This window comes from Narcine bancroftii, chromosome 5 (genome assembly GCF_036971445.1).
Source record: "Narcine bancroftii isolate sNarBan1 chromosome 5, sNarBan1.hap1, whole genome shotgun sequence".
Lineage (NCBI taxonomy): Eukaryota > Metazoa > Chordata > Chondrichthyes > Torpediniformes > Narcinidae > Narcine > Narcine bancroftii.
In genome coordinates this window covers 52,820,380-52,835,982 of record NC_091473.1, presented here as the reverse complement: position 1 = coordinate 52,835,982, position 15,603 = coordinate 52,820,380, and the positions used below count along the sequence as shown (strand labels likewise).

Genomic DNA, 15,603 nt, shown 5'->3' with positions numbered 1-15,603 from the left:
ATTTCATCTGATGCAAGATAGACAACAGACTCGCCAAGGCAAATAGCGCCTTTGGAAGACTACACAAAAGAGTCTGGAAAAACAACCACCCGAAGAAACACACAAAGATCAGCGTGTACAGAACCATTGTCATACGCATGCTCTTGTTCGGCTCCGAATCATGGGTCCTCTACCGGCATCACCTTCGGCTCCTACAACACTTCCATCAGCGCTGTCTCCGCTCCATCCTCAACATTCATTGGAGTGACTTCATCACCAACATCGAAGTACTCAAGCTGGCAGAGTCCACAAGCACCGAATCCACGCTGCTGAAGACCCAAATGTGCAGGGTGGGTCACATCTCCAGAATGGAGGATCATCGCCTTCCCAAGATCGTGTTATATGGCGAGCTCTCCACTGGCCACCGAGACAGAGGTGCACCAAAGAAGAGGTACAAGGACTGCTTAAAGAAATCTCTTGGTGCCTGCCACATTGACCACCGCCAGTGGGCTGATATCACCTCCAACCGTGCATCTTGCTGCCTCACAGTTCAGCGGGCAGCAACCTCCTTTGAAGAAGACCGCAGAGCCCACCTCACTGACAAAAGACAAAGGAGGAAAAAGCCAACACCCTACCCCAACCAACCAATATTCCCTTGCAACCGCTGCAACCGTGCCTGCCTGTCCCGCATCGGACTCGTCAGTCACCAATGAGCCTGCAGCAGACGTGGACGTACCCCTCCATAAATCTTCATCCGTGAAGCCAAGCCAAAGAAAGAAAGAAAGAATTTATTTATTAATTATTAATATTGATACTCTTCTTACTTAACTCTAAACTTAATCCCACTATGCACAAATGTATATATGTGCGTGTGATGCGACACAAACCATTACAGTTTAAGCTTGATTCAGGAGATGATTTTAAAATCCAAACAAAGATGAAAGCTTTCTTTCAGTTCATCTTGTCTATGATCAGAGAAAAAAACTTAAATGTAAGGAACACTGAAACCTGTAGGTCTGCCATAAAAAGCACCAGACCATGCAATTACTAAGTGAATATGACTTAATGAAGGCAGCAAGCACAAACACCATGCTGAAGCCTACGACTGAAATCCAGGGAAGAGGTCTTCAGAAAGCCTGCCAGCATTTGCTTAACACTCAAAGCGAATCCATCCTGGCATGCACTTCTGACCATTTTACTTGCAAATGCACGTCCTCTGGAAAATAAATGCAACATCTGAAATAGAGGGATATGGAGAGAGGGGGCTGCTCCATTCTGGTAGCTACAAAAGTATGGCTCCAGGACTCCATTGCAGATACAACCATCCCGCTAACAATATGTTTGATTTGATTGTTTAAGAGGTTGTTGTGTACTGGGCATCGTGTGTTTTCATGTGTGCACCATGGTCCAGAGAGATGCTGTTTTGTCAAGTTGCACATGTACAATCAGATGGTAATAAACTTGAACATCAACAGACTAATGTGCAGGAGCATGTCAAGATTAAGAAAATGGTGGGGATGGAGCTTCTGAAAAACATTAGACTAGATAAGTCCCTGGGGCCGAACAGGATATACCTCTGAGTGTAAATCCCTCCAAAACCTAGTGGACACAGCCCAGGACATCACAAGCAAAACGCTCTACATTATTCAGTACATATATAGGGAACGCTTCTGTCAGAGGGCAACAGCAATCATCAAAGACCCACACCACCCTGCACATGCTCTGTTCTCGCTGCTGCCTTCAGGAAAGAGGTATAGGTGCCACAAGACTTGCACCACTAGGTTCAGGAACAGCTGCTACCCCTCCATCATCAGACTCCTCAATGACAAACTCAATCAGAGACTCATTCAAGGACTCTTACTTGAGCACTTTATTGATTTTCTTTTTGTTCTCTCTGTATTGCACAGTCAGTCTGTTTGTTATCTGTTTAGTTTTTTATTTGTTTACATATATAAGCTGTGTATTTTTGCACTACCAGTTAGTGGTAAATCTGCCGCCCCTGCAGGAAATCTTGTTTGTGATGTCATGTATATACTCTAACAATAAATCTGAAATCTGTAAACTCCAGGAATTGAGGGAAGAGCATGCTGGAGAGTTGACACTTTTCATTGCATTGATGGATCCTTCAAGATTGACACACAAATTGATAGGGTCGTCAAGAAGGCAGATGGTGTGCTGGTCTTCATGAGTCAGAGGATTGCGATCAAGAGCCGCAAGGCAGCTCTATAAAACTTCAGTGGAACCTCACTTAGAGTATTGTGTTCAGCTCTGGTCGCCTCATTATATATTGGAACAATGTAGAAATTTTAGAGAGAGTGCAGAGGAGATTTACTAGGATGAGCACGTCTTTTGAGCAAAAGCTGAGTGAGCTTGAGCTTCAATCTTTGGAGCGACAGAGGATGAAAGGCAACCTCACGAATGTACCAGTGTATAAGATGATGAGAGGCAAAGATAGAGTATTTATTCTTATCCTAGCATAGCAATGGCCAATATCTGTTTAAGGAATCTGGAGTATATCAGAGGTGGTGATGGAAGCTGGAATGATAGAAACATTTAAAAGACTCTTTGATAGCCAGGTGTGAGATAGGGAAGGATCAGATTGTAATGGAATGGGTTGATAGAAGGCTGGACAATATTGTAGGATGAAGGGCCCAAACTGTGCTGTAATGTTTTGTGACAAGTTGGACTAGTTTTTCCCGGGACTGACGGAGGCTGAGGGGTAATTTATTGGAGGTAGATAAGATTACAAAAGGGATCGACCAGGTTGATATTTTGAACCTTTTTTCCCCCATGCTCAGGGTATCAAAACTAAGAGGCCACGTTTACAGAGTGAAGCAGTAATTTTTAAGGGGATTTGAGGGAAATGTTTAGTTAACACATGGCAGTTGACACCTGGAACATTGCCAGAGGAATCATATAGATTCACTAAGTTCAGGAAACATTAATAACATATTAGACATGATGTGAATGGTTGTGGTCCAAATATGAGCAAGTGAGATGAGAGTAGATGGATAAAAAAGTCAATGATGAGCCAAGGATGGTAATAAACTTGTACCATCCTTGCGGCTCCAATTGCACTAACTTAGATGTCAGAGAGTTCTCATGACAACTTTCTCAAAGTTAAGTAATGCAGGGAAATGAATGACATTGGCAGATCTATCCATTAGCTTGGGAATAACAGAATTAAAATGCATTGTTCTGTTTGAATTTCTGAAGACAACGCAGGAGATGCAATATGTGTAATTGAAATGCAGGCTCAAGCAGACTTCGGTGATTCCACAGTAAATGGATCCTGATAGCTTTAACATTGCAGGCCTGATAGCCTCGGTGGACAATTTGTTTGTGATTTTGGAGACTTTCAGTTGCATTGTGGTTTTGCAATTAATAATTTGACTTGACTTGGCAAAGATCCAGAGTGGGATGTTGTGGGAGTGAATTAGTATCTCATTAAGAAAACTTTGTTCTCTGCAACATGATACTTTGAATTTTTGGTTTGATTTGCACTACCTGTTGCTCTCAAGGACAGATTGATTTGGCTGGATAGCACGCAAAACAAAGCATTTCATGATATAACAGGTACAATCAATTTAATTGACTGCAACATTTAACAGATTCCTGTAAAAAAAAGGTTGAGATTGGATGATTATTTATTATTCCATGGAGTAGAACACATGGAAAATCTATTGATGGCTATGACATTTGCATTGAATGTATTTGGAGTTTTAAAAAAAAACAACTGGATGAATAGTTGTTTAGAATGATGTATAAGGTTTAATCATGTGCCTTGTTAGCACAATGGATCCCAAGCTGAAATAAAAATAACGTCAGATGTTCTTTTATCACAAATACAAAGAGCAGGTTTGGTTGCATATGCAATTCCTTGGGGTTTTTCTATTTTCCTCTCTTTATGCCAAAGAAGGTTTCAGTTTTCATAATAGCACTGGCCTAATTGCTGAGACATTGCTCTCTCTCTCTGAGTTAACTGAGTGAAGTGCAAAGAATTGAACACGCATCCGGAGTTGGAGTTAGTGGCACACAAACCCACGAAGAGATGAGATGACTGATCCATGGTCTATGGTGTAGACCTTGTTCTGTAGTGAGCAATCAATAAGCCAAATAGACCCCAACAATCTGGATCTCTGAAAGGGTACATTGGAAGATGAGTAAGAGAATGGATCAAATTGGGAGCTTGACTGGGATGGAATTAATATTAGAGGCAGTATACAGTATGTGCCGAACTGTGAGGTGCCAAGATGCACGGTTTGAGGCGATATCAGCCCACTGGCGGTGGTCAATGTGGCAGGCACCAAGAGATTTCTTTAAGCAGTCCTTGTACCTCTTCTTTGGTGCACCTCTGTCACGGTGGCCAGTGGAGAGCTCGCCATATAACACGATCTTGGGAAGGCGATGGTCCTCCATTCTGGAGACGTGACCTACCCAGCGCATTTGGATCTTCAGCAGCATGGATTCGATGCTGTCGGCCTCTGCCATCTCGAGTACTTCGATGTTAGGGATGAAGTCGCTTCAATGAATGTTGAGGATGGAGAGGAGACAATGCTGGTGGAAGCGTTCTAAGAGCGGTAGGTGATGCCGGTAGAGGACCCATGATTCAGAGCCGAACAGGAGTGTGGGTATGACAACGGCTCTGTATATGCTTATCTTTGTGAGGTTTTTCAGTTGGTTGTTTTTCCAGACTCTTTTGTGTAGTCTTCCAAAGGCGCTATTTGCCTTGGCAAGTCTGTTGTCTATCTCGTTGTCGATCCTTGCATCCGATGAAATGGTGCAGCCGAGATAGGTAAACTGGTTGACCGTTTTGAGTTTTGTGTGCCCGATAGAGATATGGGGGGGCTGGTAGTCATGGTGGGGAGCTGGCTGATGGAGGACCTCAGTTTTCTTCAGGCTGACTTCCAGGCCAAACATTTTGGCAGTTTCTACTGACCAATTTTTTGCTCAATTTTTAAAGTTTAGTTTATGGAAATCTAATGAGGCAATAGTTAGAGTAGAACATCTTCTAAAGAACACTTTATCATGTTACATTATCCATGACGATATTCTATCATTTTATAATCAATTGCATCCAATCATACCAAATACTTTATGCAATCTGTGAGAGAACGTGTGAAACGTCACTTCTAAAATCACTGTGGATTGAAAATTAAAGTCACATTTAAATTGTGGAAGATTTTTCCAAAGGAAGAAATGTTGTTGGTAAGTTAGGAACTCTTCCCCTGTTGAGGCCCCTGTTAAACTCTGTCAGCTCCATTGGACAGACCAGTTCTCATACCTGCCTCCCAATTCCAGCTCTGTTGTGGGAAGAATAGCAGGTGGACAGAGGAAGAGATTCAAGAATTTACTCAGAGTCCTTTAATACTTCTGAGCAGAAAGCCTTCCAAAAGGTAGTGGGCATAGCCCAGTACATCACAAGCAAAACCCTTCCCACCATAAAGAAAACTGATAGGAAAACTGCCTACTGAGAACAGCAATGAACATCAATAATCCACACCACCCAGGACATGCTCTATTCTTATTGCTGCCATCAGGAAGGAGGTATAGTTGCCATAAGACTTTTACCACCAGGTTCATAAACGTTTGTTACCCCTTCACCTGAACAATAGACTCAATGAGAGACACATTTAAGAACTCTAACTTTGCACATTATTTATTACTGAACATATATTTTTTTTCTGTGTGGTACATCAGCTTGTTTACATTTCTCTCTTTGAAAATGTATATTTTTCTTGAGTGCAGAGTACAGTTATCAATAAATTGAAATTCTGCCAGGATTCTGCAGGAAAAAGAATGACAGGGTTGCATGTGCTGTCATGTATGTACTCTGACAATAAATCTGAACTTTGAATTTTGAAATATTGCAACATGCCCATTAAATCTTAGGAATTTCTGACCCAAAGTGGAGAAGAGCACTTGACCCTTCATGCATCAGGGACACACAGAATCCTCGTGGAAAATGCACTACCTCACAAACTTTCCAACTGTCCACCCTATAATGTACCTCTGGCCCTGTCTGTGGAAGAAGATACAGTTCCCATGTTGACCTCATCATTCACCTCAATGGAATCAAGTCATCTATCCTGTGGATCTGTTGAAGGAGGAGGAGCTGGAGATAGGAATGAGCACGAGATTTGTGGGAATGTGGGGCCTTTCAGATCAAGGAGCTAGTGACAACGTTAGGATCTTTATTCATGGCATTTATTTCGTATTAATGCGCTTTTGATGTAACTGTTAGTTTGGGGGAGCTATAGTTTGATGTAACGGTTAGTTTGGGGGAGCTATAGTTTGATGTAACGGTTAGTTTTGGGGAGCTATAGTTTGCACCATATCAAAAATTAATAGGGTGTGACTTCAGATACAAATCTGGAATGTAACAGGAAGTTAGCAGATACAATCAACAGCATTTTACATCCTGTTGGTGGAATAATTTATTGAATACTCAACTGGTGAGCTTTGATATAAACTTTCATATAAACTGTGGTGCATATTATCTGAAGAAGTTGCTGCATTTGCCAATCACTTCGTATGGGGATTACTTCTGATACTGGTGCACTATCTCCATTGATGTTTGAGAGAGAATATCTGCAGGGGGCAAAGCTACACTGAGTTGTGCAGCACAGAAATGAGCCTTTGACCCTCCTGACCATCTTGCCAAGTTGAGGGCCAATTTAAACATCTCTTAAATATTGTGATTGTATCAAACTCCACCACTTCTTCTATCAGTGTGCTCCATGTCAATCGCCCTGTGTAATATAAAAATGTTCCCCTCAAATTCCCTTTAAAATTCTTTCCTTTTACATGGGCTTTGTTTTCAACACTCCTACATTCTGGCTAACCATCTCTGTCAGATTACTTTCAGCTCCCTTGCTCCAGGGAAAACAATCCCAGCTGATCCATTCTTTAACCATAAGGTAAGTCCTCTCATCAAAGCCACATTTTGATGAATCTCCTGTGCATTCAGTCCAGTAAAATCACTTCCTTTGAACCATGTGGATTCCAGAACTGCACATGATTCTGTGCTCCCACCAGTGTTTTATAAAGATGCTACGTTTATATTCTATGTCCCAACTGATGAAGAATGCCTTCTTACCACGCAATCACTGTTTCCACCTTCAGGGAACCATGAACTTGAACCCTGCATCCGGTCTTGTCTGTGGAAGAAGATACAGTTCAATATTCCTTAGCATCCCAGCACATATTGTAATCTTTCCAGCTTTTTGTGGCTGGGATTTCTTAGAACTCCTTCCCATCTCTCTCCCCCACCCCACCCCGACCAATTTGTGATTTATGTTACAGAAGAAGCAATAATTGGAATCAGCTCCTCCCTGCTGCAAAATAAAAGCAAAATTAAATAATTTAAATCAGTGATGGGTACCACTTACAATAATTTTTTGGCCATCAGTTTAGCTCAATCTTTCTTGCCACCAGTAATTGATTCAATTGTTAGAAACCGTTGTAAACACTAACACTGATGTGCTTGCAACTACACTGTATATGGTCATGTGGCAGGTATCTTGACATAAATACTATGTTGATAAATCACTTGCTTTTATTATATTGTTGCCTTAAATCTACAATGACCCAGAGAAGGTTTCACCACAAATGGTTATTTAACTTATTTTTCATGGTTAGAATTTGTCAAGAGAAGATCATTAAAAACAGAGGCTGAAGTCGATACATAGATTAAAACAAAATCAAAGGGACATTCAACTGAAGAGGAGTTGAAACAAATATTTGAACATTGAACCCTTTGTTTTTGTACTATTGGTTTTAACAGTGAAAACCAGCAGCACAGATATGGTGGCCTTCATATACTTTTTCTGTCTTCCCTTCACATGCCATGTCATTAGTTTTCTTCCAACTATAAAGGATTTTTATTTCAAACAAAAGCTGACTTTTTTGCTTCCTGTCCTTTTCTTCATCTACGGAGATTTTAAACAACTTCTCAATTTTTAATGCATAAATGTTGGCAAAAAGGGCAAGATGGTGCTGACAACCCATGGCGACTTTCTGTGGGATGCAGAACCCCCGTTGCATAAATCTTTAAAATACTCACCTTCCCAGCCTCCTTCCTTACAATCATTTGCATGTGTTTTTTTTAATGACCCAACAGCTGCTAAACACAGTTAATGATCCTTAAATCTCCTGGGTAACAGCTGAGTCAGAAACAGAATGGTTGCAAGGCAGAGGCCTTAAAGGGGCAGGCCACTAGCAAGATCGAGGTCGGAGTGAAGGCCGAGATCCAAACAAGGCTGAAGCGCAGGGGTCTAAGTCCTCCCTAGCAAATGTCCAGTCACTGACGACCTAAGGGCAAGGCTGTGTTATCAGAGACAAGTAAGACAAATCTCAGTTGTTTGCTGCCTGACTAACAGAACACACCAGATATCACTATCCAACCAGACGGTTTCACCATTCATAGACTGGATCGGAACTTGAATTCTGGAAAAAGGAGAGGAGCTGGTGTGTACCCTGACAAATTTCTACAGATGTGTAGTGGAAAGTATGCTGACTGGCTGCATCATGATCTGGTAAAGGAACACCAATACCCCCTGAAAGTCCTCCAAAAGGTAGTAGACACAACCCAGGACATCACAGTCAAAACCTTCCCACTATTGAGTACATCTTCAGGAAATGCTGTCATCGGAGGGCAGCAGCAATCATCAAAGACCCACATCACCCAGCACACGCTCTGTTCTAGGTTCTGCTATCAGGAAAGAGGTAAAGGTGCCACAAGACTCACACTACCAGGTTCAGGAACAGCTGCTACCCCTCCACCATCAGACTCCTCAATGACAAACTCAATCAGGGACTCTCTTACTTGTGCACTTTATTGATATTCTTTTTGTTCTCTCTGTATTGCAGTCAGTTTGTACACATTTGGTATCTGTTTACAGTTCTTTTTTCACATGTTTACACTGTACTTTTTTTTGCACTACCAATTGGTAATTTTGCTATATCCGCAGGAAAAAAGAATCTCAGAGTTGTATGTGATATCATGTATGTACTCTGACAAAAAAACCTGAAATCTGAATGACTGATCTCAGGAATACATTCTTTGGCTTAGTGAATGATATTTGGGATGAGGTCAACTTCTGAATCCAGGGTTCTGGGAGATGTTGACATTACAGGTGATGTCACTCTCATCATGTAAGATCTCTTCTGGCAGAATTTTGAAAATGGTTTGGAGCTTGGTATTCATCCAAATCCTTTTGTGTTCTTCATTGCAGTTAAACTGCAGCTTGCTTGTGCTGCAGGAATCAATTCACCTTCTTAAAATCTCTCTAGGTCTATGCTAGGACTTTCTCTGTTTGAGTCATACTTGTTGGATGGTAGTCATCCCAGTCCAGGACATCACTTCTTGGGTTTCTCAAGCCAGAGACCCAGGTCTCATCTCCAGTTCCTCCATTAATGACCTTCCTTCCACCAAAGATTAAAACTGAGGAGGTTCACTAATGATGTTAGAGTGTTGAAGTCCATTCACAGCTTATGCAGACCAAAATTAATTGCATGAGCTGCTAACAGCAATTAATGGTCCTCCATCTGGGTCAATAAACAAATCCAACATGAGAAAATCTAGCCACTCACCTTTGCAATTTAATGGCATATCCATCAGTGAATCCCCAACATAAATATCCTGAACCCAAGCATAAAGACTGTGGCTGCAAGAGCAGGTCAAGGATCAAGAATCCTGCAGTAAGTGAGTCCCCTCAACTTGTCCAGAGATGAGATTTATTGTTGAACTTCAAACATGACATCAAAACAGAACAATCCTGAGATTCTTTTGCCTGCAGGCGAAGCAGAATTTCTACATATTGGTCGTGCAAAAAAAACTCTCAAAAAAATATAGAGGGAAATGTAAACAAAGAAATATAAATAAATTGTGCAATACAGAAAAATAAAGTTTAGTAATAAATAATGTGCACAATTAAACGAGGCTCTGATTGAGTTTGATGTTGAGGAGTCTGATGGTGGAGGGGTAGCAGCTGTTCCTGAACCTAGTGGTGTGACTCTTGTGGCACCTCGACCTCTTTCCTGATGGCACCAGCAAGAACAGAGAATGCCCTGAGCAGTGTGGATCCTTGATGATTACTGCTGCTTACTGACATCAGTGTTCCACATAGTTTTGCCTGAAATGCACTAGGTTGTATCCACTATCTTTTGCAGGGCTTCCCACTCAGAGAAATTGGCATCCCCATACCAATCCATGATCCAGCCAGTCAGCACACTTTCATTACACATCTGTAGAATTTTACCAAGTTTTTGAATGTCACACCAAACCTACACAAACTCCTGAGGAAGTAGAGGCCCTGACGTGCTTTGTTCACAATGACATTAGTGTATCCAGGAAATATCCTCTTAGATGGGGACTCACATGAACTTAAATTTGCTCACCTTCTCCACCTCTGATCCTCTAGCGATCACTGGATCGCATACCTCTGGATTTCCCTTCCTAAAATACACAATCAGATCCTTGCTTTTGGTGCCATTGATGGTGAGGTTGTTGTTTATTCTCACCTCTGTATGCTGGCTCCTTGCCCCTTTGTGTACAACCCACCACCACGATATTATCAGCGAATTTATAGATGGTGCTGTTATTGTTCTGAACCACACACTCCTAGGTATAAATTGAATAGAGCAGGGGGCTAAGAGCACCGCCCTGTGGTGTTCAGCTACTGAAGGAGATTCATTTCAAGTTTGTTACTCTGATTTGTATAGATCAGAATTTACTGGAAATGAAGTTAAGATTGATAATTTTCTTTAAATTTCAGATTAATCTGTCTAGCTTGAAAATCAAGATCAGAGAAATTTAGATGCTCCTTTTACAATAAGAGAAATTAATGGTGCTTAGTTCATTGCTGAATGGTAAATCTCTGGGTGAAGATTGTTTTCCATCTGAATTTTATAAGAAATTTAAGGATCTTTAATACTCCCGTTCATGGAGTTGTTAAAGCAAACTATGGAATCCCATTCTTTACTGGATTCTTTTTCAACAGTGATAATTACATGTTACTGCTACTGCCAAGGCAATCTTTACAAATTTGGTTTTGGTCTTATCCCTTCAATATTACCAAATAAAAATAACATTGGGTTTTCTGAGAATTTAATTCCTGTAACTTTTTTCTACTCCCATAAGAGATTTGTTGGCAGCATAGTTGTCCTGCAACTTGAGCCACAGCCTCACAACGCAAGAAACTCGGATTCACTCCTGACCTCTGGTGGTGACTGTGCGGAGTTTACACATTCACCCTGCAATTGCACCGGTTTCTGAGTGCTCCAGTTTCCAAAGTCATGCACGTTGCTAGGTTAAATGGACACTCTAAATTATCCCTGGTGTGCAAATGAGTGACAGGATCTGCAAAGAATTGACAAGAATATGGGAGAATAAAAATCAGATTTGTGCAGAATTAACATAAATGGATGATTGGGGCAGATTTGAGGTAATCAAATTCAAGTTCATTATCCTTTATACATATCCAACCAACAGTGTTTCTCTGGACCACAGTGCACAAACATACACACACAATACACAGTACATAGTAATCACAAATATACACAAGGATATAATTTAAAATAAAATCTTTATCTTTTAATGATGGTGAGTTCATTGTCATACCAGAGAAAAGAGCTGAGTGCAATAATGCAGCCTTGTTTAACACCAAATTTTTCTGATATTGTGGCAGAGTTGATGGTCAGGAACATGGCTTGCATTCCATCATGAAGCAAATGTAGGATAGGGTGAATTTCTGTGGCAGGTGGAACTTGAGAATACTCCATAGTTCTTCCCCACAGAGTCAATGGTTTCAGTGAAGTTGAAGAAGGCTGGTGCTGCACTCCATATTTCTCTTGGAGTTGCCAGGGTTAAAGAACATGTCCATTGTAAGAAAGAGCACTGGATTGATTGTAAATTGTTTTGGAAATGCAAGTATTTTAAGAATGCTGCAAAGAAGAGCTTTTCTGTTCAGTGTGTATTCAGAATCTGGATTACAAAGCCTGCAAATATTACAACTGCGAATTAGATGGTTGAATGTGGATGAAAAACATGCAAGGCAATGGAGAAGCTGCAGGGGTTTGAACTAGAGAGTTCATCCAGTATGGAACTGGCATAGACCTGGTGGGCTGAATGGTCTTTTCTTGTGTCGAATGTAATGCCATCCATAATTTCACAAGTAACAGTGAAAGGATGGCATCAAGTTCTTTTAAATGTTCTTTGCATTGTGAATTATGTGGCCTGCAGGGTGGCACAGTTAGCACAAGACTATTGCACTATTGCAGCACAGCAATGTGGGTTTGAATCTGGCGCTGTCTGTAAGGAGTTTGTATGTTCTCTTTGTGCCTGTGTGAGTTTCACCCAGGTGTCCCAGTTTCCCCCTCACTTTCCAGAGCATATGTGGTTTGTAGGTTAATTGGTGTATTTGGATAGCTTGGGATCATGAATAGAAGGGCCTGTAACTGTGCTGTGTATAATGAAAAATTTATTACCGAATCCTCAGCAAAAAAACAAATGGGCAGTATTACAGGAGTACTGGGAAAGGTGTTACCTATTAACATTTAGATCTCACAATGTCCTTCTACTCTATTCTCCTTCATGTTTATCTAGGTATCCATTTGATTGACATTTGCTGCAAATGGCCCATATTTCAATCACTCCCAAATGAAGTGGTCCCTCTTGAATTTGTTTTTGTGACTAACTTGATTGTTGGTTGACTAGCAAAGTAGGATGCTGAAATATGCAGGTAAAACAGGAAAATATTGGACATAATCAGCGTCTGTGGGAGAAGAAATGGAGAGATGTTTTCTGGTCATCAGAAATGGAAAAAATTGATGTTTAGCTTGCACTATGTTTTGGAATAGTTGGTGTGGTGAAGAGGAGAATGGGTGGAGACTCAAAGAATTACCTGTTCTGGTGGTGCTGACTGAGAGAAGGTGGTTAAATCTTGTTAATCAGAACATCTCTCTGCAGGACCTGTAAGTGGATAGATGAGGACAGAGGAGAGAGAAATATTGCAGTTGTAGGAAAATGTGATATAAGGCAATGTTGGAAATATTCAGCAAGTTGGGCCATGCTTGTGGAGTGACAAAAAACTGAATTGAACTTCCCAGTAATCTTTCATAGAACAATGAAACGTTTGAGGAGAAATGTGTTTTAAAATACAAAGAAATAATGACTAGAAGGAGAGAACAAAAGTAGGTTATGACAAGGAATGTGGAATGAGTGATAAAAAGTGAAAAGAGTTAGTAAAATTTGATGAACAATAAAGAGAGGAAGTGCAAAAGGAAGAAAGAAGGTATGAAACTACCAGCAAAAAGGTAACGGGGGTCAGGAAAATAATTTTCTGCATAGTGGCAATGTGGAGGCTGGAATTCCAGGTTGTTGAAGGAGTTGAACTCAGGATCAAGTCCAGCTTAGTCTGAAAATGTGATACTGTTTGACATCCTTGTTTTGGACTTTATTTTAACGTAAAATGCTGAGGACAGAGACATGGGAGGGGAGATGAAAAGGGGAGTTCAATGGCTAGGAAACTGGGAAGCTCATGATTATCTGTGATGACTAGTCCCAAACATTCTGGTTGCACTCATTCCTTCTGTATTTATTCAAGATCCCTAATATCAACTAGTGAATTTATGTATCAGGATTCCCCAACTGAGCTGAAAATTTGGTTATTTGGCTCCTCTAGAAATGCAAATACTTTTCTCCATCTACCTTTTCAATGCCTTTCCACACTCTAAAAATTCATTAGTCACCCATCCAGAGAAAAAAAACATAATTTTCCAAGCCTTATTTAATTTGTACAGAATCGACATATCACAAACAATGTTCCTGAAACTCATTGCACTTGCTGCCATTCAGCATGTTATAAAAGATGTCAAATTGAACTTGGTTCACTGTAAAATAAATGTGTTCACAATGGGGATTAAGAGGAATGTATCAGATCCTTCACAGAGATGTTCTAAGAAAAAAGCCTTTGCGTTTTCATTAAAATTAGTTGCTCAACTTTGGAAAGTTGCAATTCAAAATAATACAAGTGTGAATCATCAACAATTTGTGAATATCCTCACAAGTTATGAAAACTAACAACAAGCTGGCGAAGATTAATATAGAAAATGATTGGGGACAATGATGAAGTGTTCAGTGAAGAGAATTTTCATTGTATGCAATGAGGTTTTTTTCCATCCAAAATGCTAATCCATCTTTTCTGAATGTTGACAGCTCTGTTCTAGGGTTCTGGTATTTTTTTCCCCCAGACTGTTGGAATTTACCCTTTTATTTTTTAATTGGAAAGCATTTTCTCCACTGAATCTTGTTGGACAATATCATTTGGGATGTGTGCCATTGGTCCATATACATCTAGGTTTTTGGTGGTTCAGAGTTGGATAAATTGGACGACAGGGCATGCCCAAAGAATGTAATTTCTGGAATATGTTTTTCTCTACATTTAGTAAAGATCACGACGAGAAATAAACTCCAACTCTTTGAACTTCCCAAACTGAAACAACCAGAACAAAGAAATACTGGCAGAATGAACAGTAAACAAAAAAAAAACTAGTGCACCTTCATAGATATGTTAGGGCTTATTCAGATTGGCTTCCTAGATTTAGATCGAGTTTGATAGACTATCAAAAATGAAAGCTGTGCAAATTTGCAAGTCTGTTTAAAAAAAAAAGAACATAAAAGAGATGTGGTCAGAGATTTCAAAAAAACTGTTTTTAAAAATGGAGGAATGTCTTGGGATTTTGCCTCTAAATAATAGTAAGTCCTAATTATGTAAGATATCAGCTTTGTGCTAGCCTGGGAAAGAGAGCATTGTCAAGCATTCATTTTGAAAGGTGCTTAAAGTAAGAGCAGAAGAAATGGAAGTGCGAGCAGGCTGTCTGTTCCCTTGAACATGTTGCACCATTCAGAAGGACAATGCATGACCTGTATATCATTTTCCTGTACCCACGATGCCCATTATATCAACAGGCCATTTGAACTGTGTCTTGAATGTATTCTGTGACTGAGCCCACTTCAGCAGAGAATTGCAAGCATCCACCACTTCCTGAATAAAGAAATTTCTTCTTAAATCAATTGTAGATGGTCAATCCTATTTTTTTGGCACTTTGACTATTGATTCCAAACAACCCAGCCAAAGGAAACATTATACCCTCATTTACCTTGTCAAGCCCTCCAAGAATGATGTTCATTTCAATGCGATCACCTCTCAATCTTGTACAGTCTGGAGAGTAGAGGACCTGTCTAATTTCATCTCATAGTACAATCTCCTTACTTTAGAAATTGATTGAATAATCATTGATTGCCCTCCATCTGTAGCAAGAGCATCTGAGAGTAGACCAATATACATTATTCCAATGTATTAATGATAAAATATCTGTAAGATATTTTTTTCTTTTAAACTCATCCTCTTGAAATAAAGGGCAATGTACTCTTTAACTTCCTATTTGCTTGCTTTATACACTTTTCATTCAAAATGGTTTAGAACCATAGAACAATCAGGACAGAAACAGGTCTCATCAGACCTTCCAGCCAAACCATTTTTTTTGCCTAGTCCCACTGAACTGCACCCAGTCCATAGCTATCCATACCTCTCCCATCAATGTACCTGTCCAAATTCCTCT

At 40.3% G+C, this 15,603-nt stretch overlaps 1 protein-coding gene and 2 long non-coding RNA genes across 12 annotated transcripts in view; 2 read left to right on the top strand and 1 right to left on the bottom strand.

Moving 5' to 3' along the window:
* Positions 1-15,603, top strand: part of astn1 (astrotactin 1) — a 2,519,376-nt gene that overhangs the window by 1,851,681 nt on the left and 652,092 nt on the right. The window lies entirely within an intron of this gene.
* LOC138763398 (uncharacterized) overlaps positions 1-15,603 on the top strand; it is a 106,670-nt gene that overhangs the window by 27,798 nt on the left and 63,269 nt on the right. The gene's annotated exons all lie outside the window — the stretch shown is intronic.
* On the bottom strand, positions 5,612-7,461 carry LOC138763395 (uncharacterized). The gene is made up of 3 exons (XR_011357523.1): positions 7,371-7,461; positions 7,079-7,139; positions 5,612-5,764 (listed from the first exon to the last, which is right to left on the bottom strand). It is a non-coding gene; the product is annotated as an uncharacterized lncRNA (long non-coding RNA).